An 8,718-nucleotide genomic window follows, 5' to 3' on the forward strand; every position below is an offset into this window, starting at 1 on the left:
CGCTTCTATCGCTTCAGTTGGTTCTAGGGGTGTGTGAAGTGTCGTTCTTATCACTTCAGTCGATGTTATGGGTGTGAGATGTGTCGCTTCTATCGCTTCAGTCGGAACTAATGGTGTTTAAAGTGTCGCTTCTATCGCTTCAGTCGATGCTATGGGTGTGTGAATTGTCGCTTCTATCGCTTCAGTTGGTGCTAGGGTTGTGTGAAGTGTAGCGCGTCTATCGCTTCAGTTGGTGCTAGGGTTGTGAAGTATCGCTTCTATCTTTTCAGTTTGTGCGAAGGGTGTGTGAAGTGTCGCTTCCAACGCTTCATCGGTGCTAGGGGTGTGTGAAGTATCGCTTCTATTACTTCAGTCGGTGCTAGGGGTGTGAGAAATGTTGCTCTTATCGCTTCAGTCGGTGCTAGGGGCTTTTTTAATATTGTTCCTATCACTCCAGACGATGCTAGGGGCGCTTACAGATGCTCTTATCGCTCAAGCCGTTTTTAAAGGCGTGAGAATGTTTGCGTCTATCGCTTTAGTTGGTGTAAGGGTCGTGACAGGTGTTTTCATATCGCTTCAGTCGTTGCTAGGGACGCTATAATAGATGATCCTATCACTAAAGTCGGTGCTAGGGGCGTGAGAGATGTTTTTCCAATCGCCTCAGTCGGTGCTAGGGGTGTACGGAACGTTGCTCATACGGCTCCTGCCGGTGCTAGGGGCGTGTGAAGTGTCGCTTCTATCCCTTCAGTCGGTGCTAGGGGCGTGTGAATTTTTAATCCTATCGTTGCAATTGGTGCTAGGGACGCTAAAACAAATGTTTCAATCGCACAAGTCGTTGCAGCGGGCTTATGAAGTTTTGCTCCTATCACTTCAGTCGATGCTTGGGGTTCTAGAACAGATGCTTCTAGAGATATAATCGGTGTTCGGGTCGTAGGATGCGTTGCTTCCATCACCTTAGTCGGTGCTAGGTGTGTTTGAAGTGTACCTCTTATCACGTCAGTCGGTACTAGGGGAAGTAAATAAATGGTCATATCAATACAGTCAAAACCAAGTGCGTTAGAAGTGTCGTAGCTATCGCTTCAGCCGTTGCAAGATACGCAAGAAGTGTCGCTCTCGCTCCAGTAGTCGGTGCTCATATCGCTTCATCCGGTAATAGGGTCGTTAATAGCGTCGCTGCTATCGATTTGCTTCAGTCGGTGCTTGGGGCGTTAAAAGTCTTTCTTCATTCGCGACAATCGGTGCTTTGGGAGTTCAATTGATGCTCCTATCGCTTCAGTCAGTGTTTCTCTTAGTACTTCAATCGATGCACGGGGCGTTAGAGGTGTTGTTGCGATCGCTTCAGTCAGTACGTGAGGCTTTAGATATGTTTCTCTTGGCACTTTAATCGGTGCTCGGGGCGATAAAAGTGTTAATCATATCGCTTGACCCGGTTCTAATGGCGTTAACATTGTTGCTCTTATCGTCAGTCGGTGCTCGAGGCCAAAGAATGGTTGTTCCTATCACTGCTGTCAATAAGCAGTTTGTATAAAGAGTTATTAGTGATATCGAGGCGATACAATTTAGTTAAATTGTATAATGGTCACATTGGAACAATTTTTTTGGCACAAACTATTCGGGAAATAAACTCCGTTTTTTATGGTGACGCAAGCATATTCAGTGAAACCGAAAAACTGTATATTAAAGGAACTTGCTCATAATTTGTAAAATGTACTTTTTATTTCTAAATACAGTGTGGCAATCATGAGGAGGGTTAAAACATAGACAACAGGAACCCTCTAGAAAATATTGATCTTTGTTCAAATATCGTCTTTGAAGACCAAATTTTTAACACCGTCTAGCGATCCGTTGTTTCGCTATCAGTTAATTGGCATTATCATGTTATCGATACATTGTAAAAACGTCTACATATGCATTACTATTGTATAAGTCCTTGTGGTTTAGTGGTTAAGGCGTCGGTGTTCTAGTTTGTTTTCCTCCGAAGTGAATAAGTTCTGATTTTCGGCACAAACAGCTTAGCGTACTTTCAACCGCCTTGGAAAAAAATATTGACTTCTTAAGAAAACAAAGGTTCTCATAATTGAAAAAAAACAACAGCAAAGTGTTTCACCTGCCGCCTTAGATAAATGTCCGAAGAATAGATGGTAGCAAAACAGGTCTTATATCACCTATCGCCTTAGAAATATGATTGACCTCCGAAAACATATGGTAGGAAAATTGTAATTATTTTCGGAACAAACAGCTAAGTTTACATTCTACCGCCTTAAGTTTGAAAAATGATTGACATCCGGAGAGAAAGTTTTAGGGGAAATGTTCGCTATTTCGTCACAAACGGCTTGTTGCACATCTACTGCTTACAATAAAACAAGTTGTTTCATTTCTTTGAAATACTGACACGATATTAAATGATCTGAACAAATACATGTCTGATTTCGACTACACTATCTTGAAAAAATAGTTAGCTACATAGCTACAAAGTAAATGTAAGACAGAATGATTACTAATATTTTGTGCTGATAAAATTGAATTTGAATTTCCCTAAAAAAGTAAAGATAAAGTGATTTAACATTTCATTCTAAAATACAATTGAAATGAAGTAGCTAAAACTTTACTATGAGTATTTGCAAAATTTATAAGGACGCTAAAAGATGCACCACTCATATGGTGTATATGAAACATATATCCATTAACTATAAACGGAACAAAAATAATTAGATATTTTGAAGATGTATCACTTAAACAAGGAACTTTATGTTAAAAGTATGCACTTGATTCAGGAGCTTGACTTCGTCATTTGCAATAAAATATACGGAGAAAAGTTAAGCAGCAAATTAGCTAATACTGCAAGCTATTACTTTGTTGCAAGCCTTTTTTGTTAACCAGTTCCATTGTTTCAATCATTATTTTTCTTTAGCTAATGCATGTTACACATGCAATTTAACAATCATGTCAAAGCACACAGCAGCCATTGGTCAAATTACACAGCTTGGCGAACACCTATTGTTTCTAAATATTTAAATATGAGCAAGATGACTTCCCGTTTCATAATGCGGACTGACTGTTCCACGAGAAAACAAAATGAAGTTGGCCGTGATTTTTGTCATTTGCTGTTTTGTAAAAGTTGCCATAGGTAACTCCACTTTTCAAAGTGCATGTCAATTAAGACAACTTACAACAGCTGTGACAACAGCTCTGGAAGTATTGAGAAACGCTCTGGGAACGGGTAACTATATTCACATTACAACTATATGTATTATACTTTTTATTTAATATTCGAATTTAACATATGTCAAAAAGTGAAATACATTAAAGAGCAATTCATTTAGTGTATGTGTTTTAACACTGAGATTATTATTTAAGTATCACCGTGGTGACAAATATAGACGTGAATATGTTGTACATTTATGAGCATAAATTCAAGCAGGTTTTAAATTCATATCAATAATGTTACATAGGAAATTGTGCGGGGTCCTGTCCAAGCGGCTGGAGTGAATACCAGGGATCATGCTATCTGTTCGGAAACACCTGGTGTACGTTCGAACAGGCAGAGATAATATCATGAAACATAAACAAGGAAACAAAATACAAAAAAACCTCTTTCGTTTGGTTCTCCATTTTCAAATGGGCATGACAGAATGTTGCAAATTAAGCGTTGTAATGTGGTCGTCTGAATTAATTGTCACTTAAAATATACCGTAATGTCTTAATCATTTCGACGGTATTTTTAAGCAATGCAGACATAAAAAATGTAACAAAATATTATATCCAAAGTACCAATGAGGAGGCGTTTTAAGGTAATCGCGAGTTATCTTCGATTGATTTAATTGTTTTCGTAAGCGTTGTTTGAATTTTGATGTTTTGATGAAGTATTTATCGTTTGCTTACTTCTATGATTTACCAGCCAAAACCAATATAATAGTATAAAAATGTCAGATGTCTTGCCCGTCTGGATTAAAGGTTGCCTTTTACTTTTTGTGTTTCAGATTGACATTTTTTACTGGGTAATTGTTATTTCGAAAGGACTCAAATTATTAAACATTAAATATACAAAATAACCAAAATATTTTTTTCGGTAAAATTTAGGTTTCAAGAGAAAATGGCAAGTCATTGTAGAGCAAGATTATCGTGAGGTATATAATTGGTTTGTTACAATGAATATGGATCAAATAGGTTACAGTACTACTAGATTTTAAAAATGTGTATTGTTTCTTTTGTCACTGAGTGTTATGTTTGTATGCGTAAACTGACCTTTTTTCAATGCAATGCAATGCGAAACAATACAATACAATAGCAGTTTATTTCGCATAAAAACTGACAAAGTTTATAGCGATAACAAACAGGATGGTAGTAAAAAGTATAACATTTTCAGAGGAAAACGAAGTGTGGCATTAACATTAAGCATGTGTAAGATTAAATGCATTTTAGAAAGTAAAATAAAGCATAAGTTTGTACAAATGACCAAGTCATGTTCTTCTTTTCATTACAAAATATATGTATTTTGAAATACCGATTAGAGTCTTGATATTAATGACATTGATTTTTCAAATTTGTGTAAAGAGGACCATCTACAATAATAAGACTTAAAATAGTTCAAACATAAATCTTTATACGCTAGGCATACTAATAAAATGTTACTCTGATTCTACAGCTTGCATATTACAAAACACACACAATCTTTGTTCTTTATGGGTATTATTGTATATACCTGTTTCAATGGTCAAATTATGAGCAGACACTCTGAATTGTGTTAAGGAGATTCTATATTTCAAAATATAAATGTTATCAAAGTATGGTTCTAATGTAAACTCGTGTTACAAACAATACGATCTTAATTTCGAGAATTGTTGATATTTGAGTACCAATATTGATAATGCATGTCTAATAATCGTTGTTTTATAACAAAAAATGGAATATCATTATCTAATCTGTTTTTCCATATATATATATATTCTAATCTATGCTTTTGTAACGTGGTTCTAATTTGATGTGCCCAGTTTGTGCCATTGTATGTAATATTTTGATTTGCATCATATTAACGCATAATACAAACCTTTCTCATAATTGCTGTAGTTCAATATCTTAATCCAAAATTCAATCATTCTATTTTTTCTAAAAACAATCAGTGGTACTCTTCCTAATTCCCCATACAGTGCGGGAAGATTAGTCGACTTTTTTTTACACCAAGAATTCAAGATCCTTGCATTAATATGTTCCGAATATCTCACTACCAAAATGTAGGATAAATGATACAAGTGTATCAAACAGTTTTTGAGAGACGGACAATTCAACCTTGTTAAACATCTAAAACAATTTGTTCAGAGTAAAAGAAACATGGTGAGCAACCGCTTTTTAGCTTCTAAACCAGGAGCCATTTTTAAAAAGCTGAACCCCAAAATATTTAAACGAATAAACTTAGTCTAGCTTGGTGCCATATAAATGGAGATCTTTCAATGCTTTGCATCCCTTTTCAAAAATCATTAACTTGGTTTTAGACGTATTAATGTTTTAACTTACAAACTAACAAATATTGCAAAAAAGTTCTATATCATTCAACAATAGCTATTTAGATGACATAGATTTTGCCAAAACAACTTGATTATCAATATATATAACAGTAGAAATAGTTTTAATTCACCTATAGAGAAAATATTGTCTATATAAGCATCAATATTGTCCATTAAATCGTTCACAAACATCATAAATAACAACAGAGAACTAGGGTCGCCTTGTTCAGGCCTATATGCGGGTCGAAGAACAGAGAGTATTGTACTTTAAGTCGTGCACAATACATAGATTTTAGGGCTTTGACCATTTTGCAATGAATGTTTTTTTATAGTAACTTCTGTAAATTGTCCAAACCGGGGGCTTCATTATTATTTTGTGACGATACCGCAGTTCTTAGCTCTTCTTGCGATATATCGTTTGCACTTAATCGAGACCGTAGTTTAGGTTACTGGACTTGTCACCATAGTAACTAAGGAAGTATAGTCTTAATAAGTAATGATGCCATATTATTATTATTATTATTATTGGTAATTTTGTTGTAATTATTGTTGTTCTAGGACTTTTGTGCTGAGAATGGAGGCTATCTTGTACACATCAACAACTCACCAGAAAACGAATTTCTAAAAGACTCTGCCAAAAAATAGAGTATGTAACTGTTCGCGAATTATTTCTTTACGATTACGTTACCGTGTGTGCGGAGTTTTTTAACATTTGTATGAAACTCATTTTTTACATATCCATATTTAACACTACCAGACAAAACACAATAACACTATTATTGGGCTTCAAAATTACTGATATAGTTATATATATATATATATAAAGTTAATTTTATTCATCTACCTACATTTTTCAATTTTTCTGTTTCCGAAAAAGTAACTCACAATACCGATACAAAACCTTGAAAAAGTATCCGTGACGCTGTACTGTCCGTGCATACATTTTTTCATTATATTTACTTGTTTTCTTACACTTTTACTTTGATATTCAATGCTCGTATGATTAGATACAGAGGTGTAAACCTTTTATAGTTAAAACGTTAGTTATAAATATAAACAAAAATAGAACAAGAACTATCATGGAGTCTTCAATTGGGCATAGCTGCAAAACATAAAGTCAGTCAAAAATTACTTTAATTATGAAAACGATAATAGTGTATATAAATTTGAATGATTGGGAAAAAGTTCATTTTTACATCATCGCAACAAAACTGCTCAAATGCCTAGAAAAAGTCGTATACCTGAAAACTTATGATGTTAAAGTTAAGCGAGTTTGCATATTGTCTGCAAAAAAATAAACGTTAGTGATTCCCAAACAATGACACAGTAAGAGTCAAGGATTACAACGTAAAACTTATGTTTATTAAGACCATAGTGTATATGAATATAACTAGTAAAACAATCATTCAACACAACAATCAAGTAATAAAATCGCATTAATGTAAAGGTCGACATTACTGGATTGGTCTGACGGACCGGGATAGAGAGGGCGAGTTTAAATGGGTCGACGATGGCTCATCTAACCGGAATGGCTTCACAGGTAGTAGCTATTACTTTTGAGGGTATGTATAGAGTATGCTTTTTGAAAATGTCTTTCCCCATAATATGAAATTAAATGCACTCTTATAAGAGTGTTGACACAAGCAATACTCAAATTTACTTCATTGCATAACGTTTAATGTCATATTAAAATTTCGCCCCTGGTTTAAGTTATTGTTCTAGAAATGTATCTCATAAGCAGGTTTCCCATACTTAAATGATGCTATTTACATGTTTGTATTGAAGATAGGCGAATAGGACAACCAGACAACGAATATTTTGATGAGGACTGTGTAGAGCTACGCCCGACTTTTGGTTTTTAATGGAACGACCGCGATTGCGATATAGGTTCAATCTATCCACTGTGTGAACGAAAGAAATAGTCCGAATCGCCGAGTTGAATGTTTGTTTGAATAATAAAAAAGACCTAATAGTATACAATTAACAAATTTACGCTTATTAGACGATTGGTTTACACAGTGTTAAATTAAGGTATAAGTATAAGTGGTAACGGTAGGTAAATCATTCGAATACAAATACACATCTATACACAAAATGAACTAAAAAAGGATTGTTGTTGAAAACAAATATTCACACGTATTTTGAAATGAATGGACAACAAATTTTAGCAACTAAGCAACGCTAATTGCATTTTGTAAAATATTGTTATCCTTGCGGTCTATTCACGCCATGTTTTTGTCAGGCAAAAATCAAGCTAAATATGAAAAAGATAATAGTTTACATCAATTTGAATAAATGATGACACAGTTAGAGTCAAAAATTACAACGTAGAACTTATATTCATTAAGACCATATATATTAGACCTTATAAACAGTTAACTAGTTGCAATTCATATCTAAACATGATTTAGAATCTCTTTTACTCGAATAGTGAAATGTCTTATGTACAACCTAACAGTGCATTTATAGAGCTGATATACTTGCGGCATACTTTTAATTTGTATCATTAATACAAAATAAACTGGTTATGGTTGAATTGGATGCAATATAGTAATGAACTGACACAAATTAACTGACTGAAGAATATGTTACTCGTTTTATTTAATCCATCTTAACAATGGTATTCCTAACTGTTCTATTTACTTAGATGCGAATGTTTTAAACACCCAATAATGTTTAACACCAAATAAAAAAAACAAAACTTTTATGTCGTTTTATCTTTCCTTTACTTCGTCAGCCGTCATCGTCCAACAATGTTTCCGAAAGCCATCTCCTCCAAAGCAAAACAAACCGGAAAATAGTAGTGTAAGAACAGTTGATGAGTTTGTGTTGTTTATCCGATTTATTCAACATACAAATGTAAGTTCTTAACAGAAGAGTATTCGTACTAAATATGTGTTAATTTCAGAATAAACTTCTTTTCCAAAGGTATTTCTTTTACTTTAGCAAAAACAGTTCTTCCGACCAGCACAGCTGCTTCGTTCCGCTAGTATATACAATGTCGAAGGAAATACTTTTACTGTAGTGCATTCCCTAACTATCAGTTTGTGGAAAAGAACCTTACTGTAATATATTTCCTACTGGTCCTGTTGAAAGAAATAAAATTGCCGTCATTGTCTTATTTATGAGAATTTGTAAGTAAAACTAAATAATATTGAAACAACTTAAATGCCACACATTCCCTCATTTATTTATTTGGAGAAAAATATTGTAATGGCGTTATTTTTGTATGGTTCTT

Source organism: Mya arenaria, chromosome 4, assembly GCF_026914265.1.
Source record: "Mya arenaria isolate MELC-2E11 chromosome 4, ASM2691426v1".
In the NCBI taxonomy this organism is placed as follows: Eukaryota; Metazoa; Mollusca; class Bivalvia; order Myida; family Myidae; genus Mya; species Mya arenaria.